The following is a 10,000-nucleotide window of genomic DNA, read 5'->3' as shown; positions in this document are numbered from 1 at the left end:
GTGCCGTGCTCTTCTCGCTCGCAGACGGCGCTCTCGCGTCGAACCGCTTTCGGGGGCCACCCTTCTCCTCCCCGCTCCTCGCACGAATCTGCCGATTCCCATTCGTGCGACGAAGCCCGGAAGGGCGCCCACACAGCTGCGGTGACGTGAGCGAGCGACCAGCTCTGGAGCTCGACGTACTCCGAAGGCAAACAACGCAAATTGCGATCGCTTCCGACTCTCTCGCAAAGGTGCGCGCTACAAGGCAACAGACGTTCGCGCCTCGAGCTTGGACCGCTCTTTCCCTGCAGGTATCCGACTCCATCCTGCGGCGGTCTTGCCAGAGGCGCGCACTCGTCACGCTGCAGTAGTAATGCCTCGTTTCCGTCTCTTCGAAGATTTGGCACGACGGCTCGCCACCGTCTCCTTCTCGTGAGGTTGCTGGCGCGTGGCTTCAGCGCTCAACGTACTGTCCATGATGCCGACGCGGTCAAAACGAGTCGACGGACGCACGTTCCCTGTGCGCCGAAGGCTCTCTTGATATGTGATCCGACCCTCAGACAGACGAAGCCAAGGGAAGACCCAAGGCCGCAATGTGCGTTCAAAGAATCAGTGCTCAGTGTGTCCTGCAATTCACACCAAGTCTCGCAGCTGGCTGCGTTCTTCATCGACACGAGAACCGAGTGATCCACCGCTTAGAGTCGTGAAAAATAGTTTGTTCAATTCAGTACAGTACAACCAGTGTTTCAGGCACGTGGCGTCTCCCTGTGTGTGGTTTCGAAGAGCGCCTTTCGGCGTGCGCTACTCCTGTTTCGCTCTTTCGTTCGGCGGTCACGCGTTTCCGCATGACCGCTGCTGATCCAACAGCCTACTCGAGACGAAAGACAAGAGCTTGGCGCGCGCGTACTCGCGCAGCTCTCCAAAGCCACTCGGCCAGTGCCAGGGACGGCTCTCTGCGCCGGAGCCACAACAAGTCTACTTGAGGCGGAAGACGAAGCCAGCAAGGGCCTGGCCGCAAGTGCGTTCGAATACGGGATTACAGTCCCTCGTCTGTCCGTACTTCCTCTTTCGACGTGCGGCGCCTTCCCAAAGCGCACAAGTCCGCAAACCGCAGAACGCTTCCGACGTAGCAAAGCCGCGTTTCCTTCGGTACTTCGCAGCAACGCCGCCTTTCCCTCGGCGGCGGGCAAATAGCCTGCAGACGTCGTCGCATTGAACCGCGAACTCGACACCTCGCGCGTCACGAGCGGGAGCCGACCGGCAGCCTCCGGCCCTTTCGGGCGCGGTGGAATTTGCCGCGGAGGACGGGAGAGTGCTTTAGGCCACGGTTCCTTCCGTACTTGGCAGCCGCACCCTCAATACCGCCGGTTCCATGACCGACCGAGCGCCGCACCGTTCCTTTAGTACTTGGGCAGCAACAAAGTCGGGTCGTTACTCCACACTCGCCGCAGGAAGCGACCGGCAGCCGCCAGCCTTTTCAGACTCGGCAGCGTTTGCCGCGGAGGACGGGAGAGCGCTCGCACCACGGTTCCGTGTGTACTAAGCGGCAGCGGCATTAGCTCTCGACCGTCAGTTCCTTGACCGACCGCACGCTTCGCCGTTCCCCTCGTACTGGGCAAGAGCAGCAGGTCGGGTCGTCTTACTCCCATTCCGCGCAAGAGTGCCGAGGCGGACTTCAGAAAGCCCACCCAACAGTGTGCGTTACGCCGTTTCTACCCGCGGGCGCGGCCAAGCCAACCGTCCAAGGTTGCAGCCGGCGTCCACTGGGCGCAACAAATTTGGCACGGGGCGCCCTTCGAAATTCGGGCAATCCCCGGCATGTTCGGGTATAGCCGTCCCCGCGTCCAAGCGGGGCCAGCGGCGGAAAGCGTCGGGCGCAGCGAGCTGCTTCACCCACACGGGGTAGAAACAATGGCGCTCGTCACCCTCGAACAATCCGGTAATGATCCTTCCGCAGGTTCACCTACGGAAACCTTGTTACGACTTTTACTTCCTCTAAATGATCAAGTTTGGTCATCTTTCCAACAGACCGGCGCAACCGAAAGGCCGCGCCGGACATCGGTCCGAAGACCTCACTAAATCATTCAATCGGTAGTAGCGACGGGCGGTGTGTACAAAGGGCAGGGACGTAATCAACGCGAGCTTATGACTCGCGCTTACTGGGAATTCCTCGTTCAAGGGGAACAATTGCAAGCCCCTATCCCAATCACGAAAGAAGTTCCACGGGTTACCCAGTCTTTTCAGACAGGGATAAAGACACGCTGCTTCCTTCAGTGTAGCGCGCGTGCGGCCCCGGACATCTAAGGGCATCACAGACCTGTTATTGCTCTGTTTCGTGCGGCTAGGAGCCGCTTGTCCCTCTAAGAAGGTTGTAAGGTGCTGGGAACCCCGCACCTATTTAATAGGCTAGAGTCTCGTTCGTTATCGGAATTAACCAGACAAATCGCTCCACCAACTAAGAACGGCCATGCACCACCATCCACCGAATCAAGAAAGAGCTCTCAATCTGTCAATCCTCCCAGTGTCCGGGCCGGGTAAGTTTTCCCGTGTTGAGTCAAATTAAGCCGCAGGCTCCACTCCTGGTGGTGCCCTTCCGTCAATTCCTTTAAGTTTCAGCTTTGCAACCATACTTCCCCCGGAACCCAAACACTTTGGTTTCCCGGAAGCTGCCCGCCGAGTCATTTGAGTAACTCAGGCGGATCGCTGGTTGGCATCGTTTATGGTCAGAACTAGGGCGGTATCTGATCGCCTTCGAACCTCTGACTTTCGTTCTTGATCAAAGAAAACATTCTTGGCAAATGCTTTCGCAGTAGTTCGTCTTGCGACGGTCCAAGAATTTCACCTCTAGCGCCGCAATACGAATGCCCCCGTCTGTCCCTCTTAATCATTACCTCGTATTCCAAAAACCAACAGAACAGAAACGAGGTCTTGTTCTATTATTCCATGCAAGTTTATTCAGGCGACTCGCCTGCGTTGAGCACTCTAATTTTTTCAAAGTAAAAGCACCGGCCTTCTCGAGGCACACAATGAAGTGCACCAAGAAAGGACCGGCATGATGTTCAGTCCGAGCCGTCGCATCGGGTAGATGCACTACTCGTCTGGAACTGAGATCCAACTACGAGCTTTTTAACCGCAGCAGCTTTAGTATACGCTATTGGAGCTGGAATTACCGCGGCTGCTGGCACCAGACTTGCCCTCCAATTGATCCTCGTTAAAGGATTTAGAGTGTACTCATTTCAATTACGGGGCCTCAAAAGAGTCCCGTATTGTTATTTTTCGTCACTACCTCCCCGTGCCGGGAGTGGGTAATTTGCGCGCCTGCTGCCTTCCTTGGATGTGGTAGCCGTTTCTCAGGCTCCCTCTCCGGAATCGAACCCTGATTCTCCGTTACCCGTAACAACCATGGTAAGCAAGTAACCTACCATCGAAAGTTGATAAGGCAGACACTTGAAAGAAACGTCGCCGGCTCGTGGCCATGCGATCAGCACAAAGTTATCCAGAGTCACCACACAATACGGGCCGAAACCCGATCGATCTTGGTCTAATAAAAGCACCCGTCGCCCAAAGGGCTTCAGGCTCACTGCATGTATTAGCTCTAGAATTGCCACAGTTATCCAAGTAGGAAGAAACGATCTAAGGAACCATAACTGATTTAATGAGCCATTCGCGGTTTCGCCTTATTTCGGCATGTACTTAGACATGCATGGCTTAATCTTTGAGACAAGCATATGATTACTGGCAGGATCAACCAGGTAATCGTTCAACTGCGCGTCCCGCCTGTCAAGCAGGCCGGACGCCGTTTTTGCGATGCCGAGGCCACCTTCAGGCGCCCCAGCACGCTTCGTTCTTGCAAAGAGTAGCACTTTGCACAGTCCGAGACGACGGCGTTCGAGCTCGCTACGGCGCCCTCCCCGAAGGGCCGGGTATCGCCACGCGGCAAGAAGCACGCAACATTCTCGATAGACTGGTTGTGTCGACTCGATCACGGCTTGCGGTTTCTCTTGAGCCCGCAGCACAGGTGGACCGACCGACACTTGCAACGTAGCCGAGACGGCAAAGCCGCCAGGCGACGGGTCACGCCCGCGCCTTCGGCGCTTTCGCATTTGACTCGTCCGAGGACGATGCGGAACACAACTCGATATCGTGGAGAAAGCGTCGTCCGACAACCAGCCCCTAACGCATCAAGCGGATGAGGCTGCAGACGTCAGCTGTGGGATCCACGGGAGCGATACCGGGGACACGCTTGACGGGCACGAAGCCCGCCGCATATCAAACACCCAGGTCGCTTTTGGGGGCGACTGCTCTCTGGGACCCCCATATAATAGCAGCGATAAGTTCCCAAATCTCCATGGGGCCGTACTCGTGCCACTTTCGACGAGCGTTTGGCGAAAATCGTGCCGCCTCGCAGCGCCGCGAGCGAGATGGAAAGCTTACGTCGGCAGCGCAATGCCGAAGTCGTGAAAGCGCAGCGCGTCGACCGAATGCGCGAACGGCAATCTCTCGCCTATGGACAGCGCGGTTTCCAGAACAATCGCCTTTCTGTGCCCCTACGGGGCCGCACGCTAGCGCGGCCCTTTCGCCGTTTCCGAGCACGAGTGCGACCGGCGCGGGCGGCGTGCTCGACACCCCGGCTGACGCCGTTTCGGACTTTGTCTCTTCGCGCGCTCGCGCCAACGCCGCGGCAAAACGACGACCTCTGCGCGGTTCTTTCCCGGTTCCCGGCGTGCTATAGTGCAGCCAGCCGGACGGTGGCGACGACTCAGTCGCGGCCGTGCGGTGGCTTGTACGCCAAAGTTGCGTGACGGGCGTCGAGCTCCCGCCGCGGCCCGGCTCAGGTGGTTTCGGACTTCTGTCTCTTCCGAGCGCTCGCGTCGTCGTGGGCACGATTCTCGAGTGCGGAGCGGTGCGCGGACACCACCACGAACACGCGCAAGCCGAAAACGGCACTACGGTACAACGTCGGCCAGGGCGGTACGGCCCCCTTATATGAGCAGCGATAAGTGACCAGATCTCCACGGGGCCGTACTCGTGCGACAAGGCGGCGTACTGCGCCGAGCCGAGCGCCAATATTTGGCCTTGGCACGGCCGATTTGAGCTCTCGCGATCGCCGCGGTACCGCCGCTCACCGATTCAAGGCACGCTAGCGCGGCCCCTTCGCCATTTTTCGAGTAAGAGTGCGAAAAGCGCGCGCGGCGTGCTCGTCGCCCCGGCTGACGTAGTCTCGGACTTAGTCTCGCTCACGCCGCCCCGGCTGACGTCGTCTCGGACTTAGTCGCGCTCACACCGCCCCGGCTCACGTGGTTTCGGACTTCCGTCTCTTCCGAGCGCTCGCGTCGTCGTGGGCACGATTCTCGAGTGCGGAGCGGTGCGCGGACACCACCACGAACACGCGCAAGCCGAAAATGGCACTACGGTACAACGTCGGCCAGGGCGGTACGGCCCCCTTATATGAGCAGCGATAAGTGACCAGATCTCCACGGGGCCGTACTCGTGCGACAAGGCGGCGTACTGCGCCGAGCCGAGCGCCAATATTTGGCCTTGGCACGGCCGATTTGAGCTCTCGCGATCGCCGCGGTACCGCCGCTCACCGATTCAAGGCACGCTAGCGCGGCCCCTTCGCCATTTTTCGAGTAAGAGTGCGAAAAGCGCGCGCGGCGTGCTCGTCGCCCCGGCTGACGTAGTCTCGGACTTAGTCTCGCTCACGCCGCCCCGGCTGACGTCGTCTCGGACTTAGTCGCGCTCACACCGCCCCGGCTCACGTGGTTTCGGACTTTCGTCTCTTCCGAGCGCTCGCGTCGTCGTGGGCACGATTCTCGAGTGCGGAGCGGTGCGCGGACACCACCACGAACACGCGCAAGCCGAAAACGGCACTACGGTACAACGTCGGCCAGGGCGGTACGGCCCCTTATAAGAGCAGCGATAAGTGACCAGACCTCCACGGGGCCGTACTCGTGCGACAAGGCGGCGTACTGCGCCGAGCCGAGCGCCAATATTTGGCTTTGGCACGGCCGATTTGAGCTCTCGCGATCGCCGCGGTACCGCCGCTCACCGATTCAAGGCACGCTAGCGCGGCCCCTTCGCCATTTTTCGAGTAAGAGTGGGAAAAGCGCGCGCGGCGTGCTCGACGCCCCGGCTGACGTCGTCTCGGACTTGGTCGACGCCCCGGCTGACGTAGTCTCGGACTTAGTCTCGCTCACGCCGCCCCGGCTGACGTCGTCTCGGACTTAGTCGCGCTCACACCGCCCCGGCTCACGTGGTTTCGGACTTGCGTCTCTTCCGAGCGCTCGCGTCGTCGTGGGCACGATTCTCGAGTGCGGAGCGGTGCGCGGACACCACCACGAACACGCGCAAGCCGAAAACGGCACTACGGTACAACGTCGGCCAGGGCGGTACGGCCCCTTATAAGAGCAGCGATAAGTGACCAGACCTCCACGGGGCCGTACTCGTGCGACAAGGCGGCGTACTGCGCCGAGCCGAGCGCCAATATTTGGCCTTGGCACGGCCGATTTGAGCTCTCGCGATCGCCGCGGTACCGCCGCTCACCGATTCAAGGCACGCTAGCGCGGCCCCTTCGCCATTTTTCGAGTAAGAGTGGGAAAAGCGACCGCGGCGTGCTCGACGCCCCGGCTGACGTCGTCTCGGACTTAGTCGACGCCCCGGCTGACGTAGTCTCGGACTTGGTCTCGCTCACGCCGCCCCGGCTGACGTAGTCTCGGACTTGGTCTCGCTCACGCCGCCCCGGCTGACGTCGTCTCGGACTTAGTCGCGCTCACACCGCCCCGGCTCACGTGGCTTCGGACTTGGTCTCTTCGAGCGCTCGCAGCCAGGTCGGGGCCGACGCCGACGTCTGCGTGGGGCTTCAACGATTCCCGGCGCGACGCAATGCAACTGCGCGCAGGATGCCAGCGACTCCGCCGTGGCCGTGCGGCGGTGTACACGCAGAAGTTTCGTGAAGGGGTATCGAGCTCCCGCCGCCCCGGCGGACGTGGTTTCGGACTTTAGCGCTCGCAGCGATCTCGCGGCGATCGCTGACGTCTGCGCGGTTTCAGGTGTGCTACGATGCAGCAGTCTGCCGCACGACAATTTACGGAAGCGAGTGCATTCCGCCCCGGCGGACGCGGCAGCGGACTTTGTGCCTGCGGGAGTGCTCTTGTTGCTGTAAAATTTGAACGGGTGCAGCTGCGCGAAGCAAGTGTACACATTTTCTCTCTCTCTCTCTCTCTCTCTGCCTCTGAGGCGACTGTAATTTTAATTTAAATGCAATTGGAGGCGGGAGCAACCTGATGAGAGTAGGCGGACTTCGGCACACCTTGTAGTTTAGAAATTGTTTTCAAGCTTTGAGGACATACACAATCGCGCCATCTGCTTTCCCCGTCTCTTTGGCACTTCATAGTGTGTGCAGCATGCTCTGCATTCCAAAGAAACGCGCCTGTTTCTCCCCCTCTCTCACGTTCTTCTTGTCTTTCTTGCTGCTCTTGTGAGAAGTTGCTATGCTCTTTACTCGCTGTAAAATAGAATGCTTGCGCGAGCCAACAACTTGCGTGTCTTTCTTTTTTTTTGTTGTTGTTGTTTTTTTCTCTCTTCCCAAGACGTTTCTGCCATTATTCACTAGCTCTCGTTCTTAGTATGCAACGGAGCGTTAGCTCGCGCCATCTACCTTTCTTTCTGTATGGCGAAGGCCGTAGGTTTTCCTAGTTCCGCACACAGATGGCGCGGATGCGTTTTCGCGCCAGTTTCGAACGACCTCGCTGTACACATGTTTCTCATTTAAAAGTTTCAAAGGGGCTTGCGAAAGGGCGTGGTCCTTTTTTCTTGCGCAAGGCTGAGCTTTCCAGCTGTGCTTAAGCTATGCTAGCATGTGTGCGTATGTGTGTGTGTGTGTGTGTGTGTGTGTGTGTGTGTGTGTGTGTGTGTGCGTGCGCGCGCGCGCGTGCGTGCGCGTGCATATGTGTGCGTGTGTGTGTATACACGCACACGGTAAAGATGATGGGGTAGCGCTATTTCTTTCTTTCTTTCTTTCTTTTTTAACAACACCTGTGCTCCACATGGCGATCTTCCTGCCCTCTATGTTTCCGGTTGGAAGGAGTGCGCAGCCTTTTCTATATTTATTTATTTTTTTTTTTTCATTCTCTTTCATTCGTACATGAGGCGCGCTACCTAATTCTAGCGGTCGAATCGACACGTTGCAATCCGTCCCGGCCTGTGCCGTATGAAAACTTTCAGTGGGCCTTGCGGTAAATAAAAGGAAATGAGGGAAATGCGCGTAGTGTATTACACTTGCGCACGGGCTTGAAACGAAGGCCTCAAAGAAAGCCGCCTTGAGCGGTCGCATTCAGACGGAAGTAAGCATTCCCCTTGCGCGTGTTTTCCGCTCGCCTGTTCCGTTTTCTACGAGGTTGCCTTCGTTGGTTTTGCCTTGCGAACAAGCTTGCGCTCGGGTCTCGTTTCTACGCGACGGCGTTTCGTTAACAGTGAAAGACTGAGGCGTCGCGAGTTGATTCGCGAGATAGAGAGCATAGAGTCTCTAGACGGGCTGGGTTTTATAAGATTGCCCACGCTGTTGCTGAGGTTACCAATGTCGCCAGGGCACCCACAAGGCAGTGGTACAATGGAGTGAAGTGAAAGACATCGCTTCTCGGCCTTTTGGCTAAGATCAAAGTGTAGTATCTGTTCTTATCAGCTTAATATCTGATACGGGTTCTATATGGACCCACGATATTAAACCTATTTTTGGAAGTTGGCGGAGTGCTTGAAGCCTGCTTCACCTCCGCCGCAGGTCGGCCCGGTATTGCACTACCTCCGGGATCGGCCCCCGCTCACTTAGGTGAGACTTCATTCAATCAAAATGAAGAACACAAGCTCGAAGCGAGCACTCACGTGACACGCACCATTCCCATACTATACGCAACGATGCCGGTGTTTCTGAACGATTGTCTGCTGTAATGAGCCACTTGGGGGGGGGGGGGGGGGAAGGGTGATTAGCCGTGGGTTTTGCAATCAATGTAAGTCCCACTCAAAGCCAACACTGCATTTTGGAGTTCACTATCGCTTTGATCCGTAAACGACAGCAAGCTCGCCCTGCGAAAATCCGCTGCCCTAGTGGAAGAAAGGTTCCCTATGAAACAAAAATGGAGTGCCCGATTTCCGGCAACATTTTCGCTGCAGTGGGACCGAGCGCCTCGAAAACAAACTTGTCGTATGGCCAAGTGTGGCGAAATATATTCAAGGGTTCAGAGGTGCCTCAGCTTTCCAACCTGTATGTTATGAATACCTGTTGCTACCTTTTCGTCATCATCATCCTGCTGGCTACGACCACTGCAGGGCAAAGACCTCTCCCATTATTCTCCAAGCACCCCGGTCACGTGTAAGCCCGGTCACGGTCGCCGTCTAGTGCCTGCGCCCTTCCTAATCTAATCTGCCCTCCTAAATTTCCGCCACCCCGTGCTACGCTTCCCTTCTCTTGGAATTCAGTCGGTAACCCTTAATTGATGATCTTCCCCCCACATTGCATGCCCTGCGCACGCCCATTTCTTTTTCTTGGTTTAAACTAAGGTGTCATTAGCTCGCGTTTGTTCGCTCACCCCCCGAATCTGCTCTATTCTTATCCCCCGTAGCGCTACACCCATCATTCTTCTTTCCAAAGCTCGTCGCGTCGCCCTCAGTTACCCTTCGGTAATCCTTAAGGTCCTTCGTTGCGGCACTCGCGGCATCTTTCTCATTTAAATAAGGCTATTTCGTTCAGTTTTGGGGGAAAACTCAATGAGCTAGGCGCGATTGTGTCCCCGGCGCCGCTCTCAACAAGATGGCGGCGCCCAGGCTTTTTGCCTGGTGGTTCGGCTTGACGCAGAACACGCCTGCAGGGCAGTGAAGCCGCATTGAAGGGGCAACGAGCGGCGCAGTGAAGCGCATGCTCGGGCGAAAAACGCGAACATCAGCCAAAAATACAACCAAATGGCCAAATACGAATTTCCGTTATGGGAAATTGGAGTTCAGTTGGCGCGTTGCGCTCGCCTAAGGTAAA

The 10,000-nt window shown here is 57.3% G+C and overlaps 3 non-coding genes across 3 annotated transcripts; 1 reads left to right on the top strand and 2 right to left on the bottom strand.

The window, feature by feature from the left end:
• Positions 1-529: 529 nt before the first annotated feature.
• LOC139053233 (5.8S ribosomal RNA) lies at positions 530-682 on the bottom strand. Its single transcript, XR_011510335.1, has one exon. It is a non-coding gene; the product is annotated as a 5.8S ribosomal RNA (ribosomal RNA).
• Positions 683-1,919: 1,237 nt separating this feature from the next.
• LOC139053286 (small subunit ribosomal RNA) lies at positions 1,920-3,734 on the bottom strand. Its single transcript, XR_011510383.1, has one exon. It is a non-coding gene; the product is annotated as a small subunit ribosomal RNA (ribosomal RNA).
• A 4,872-nt stretch (positions 3,735-8,606) lies between these two features.
• LOC139053265 (U2 spliceosomal RNA) lies at positions 8,607-8,798 on the top strand. The gene has a single exon (XR_011510363.1). It is a non-coding gene; the product is annotated as a U2 spliceosomal RNA (small nuclear RNA).
• The last annotated feature ends 1,202 nt before the right edge of the window (positions 8,799-10,000 follow it).

This window comes from Dermacentor albipictus, unplaced genomic scaffold (assembly GCF_038994185.2).
Source record: "Dermacentor albipictus isolate Rhodes 1998 colony unplaced genomic scaffold, USDA_Dalb.pri_finalv2 scaffold_84, whole genome shotgun sequence".
Classification (NCBI taxonomy): Eukaryota; Metazoa; Arthropoda; class Arachnida; order Ixodida; family Ixodidae; genus Dermacentor; species Dermacentor albipictus.
Note: the sequence above shows the minus strand (reverse complement) of the source record. Positions and strands in the feature narration are given on the sequence as shown.